General features: G+C 49.1%; 1 pseudogene; it reads left to right on the forward strand.

Annotated features, from left to right (window-relative positions):
* Window positions 1-214: 214 nt before the first annotated feature.
* Window positions 215-640, forward strand: LOC109508837 (sodium/calcium exchanger 2 pseudogene; annotated as a pseudogene).
* Window positions 641-645: the final 5 nt, after the last annotated feature.

A 645-nucleotide genomic window follows, 5' to 3' on the forward strand; every position in this document is an offset into this window, starting at 1 on the left:
AAAAAAAAAAAAATCACTTGCTTGTGCACTTCTCGAAGCAATTAAAAAGTCTTCCAAAAAATAAAAATAAAAAATTGTGTGTCCCTTTAAGGTTTGGCCTGCCATAAGAATACAAACTCAAAAGCAATCACCATCTTAAGTACACCTAAAAGGTGCAAAAGCTACAATCCATCCATCCATTTTCTCTCCTGCAATCCTATTCAGAGTCTGACAAACTGCAGATAACTTAAAATTGCATTTCACAATTTGTCTCCTGCCCTATCTTTGTGCTCCAGACACATTTGCGAGTAAAGTGGCCGCAATCCAGGACCAATATGCTGATGCGTCCATTGGGAACGTCACAGGCAGCAATGCGGTCAATGTGTTCCTGGGCATCGGGGTGGCGTGGACCATCGCCTCCGTTTACTGGAAGACCAGAGGCAAAAGTTTCAAGGTTCAGCCGGGCTCCCTGGCCTTCTCGGTCACCCTCTTCACCATCATGGCACTGGTGTGCGTGCTGGTGCTGCTCTACCGCCGCCGTCCGAGCATATCAGGCGGCGAGCTCGGAGGCCCACGGACAGCCAAGCTCCTCACCTTCTTCCTCTTCCTCTCCCTGTGGTTCATCTACATCCTGCTGTCCTCGCTGGAGGCCTACTGCCACGTGCC

The sequence above is a fragment of the Hippocampus comes genome, unplaced genomic scaffold (assembly GCF_001891065.2).
Source record: "Hippocampus comes isolate QL1 unplaced genomic scaffold, H_comes_QL1_v1.1 C16651926, whole genome shotgun sequence".
In the NCBI taxonomy this organism is placed as follows: domain Eukaryota; kingdom Metazoa; phylum Chordata; class Actinopteri; order Syngnathiformes; family Syngnathidae; genus Hippocampus; species Hippocampus comes.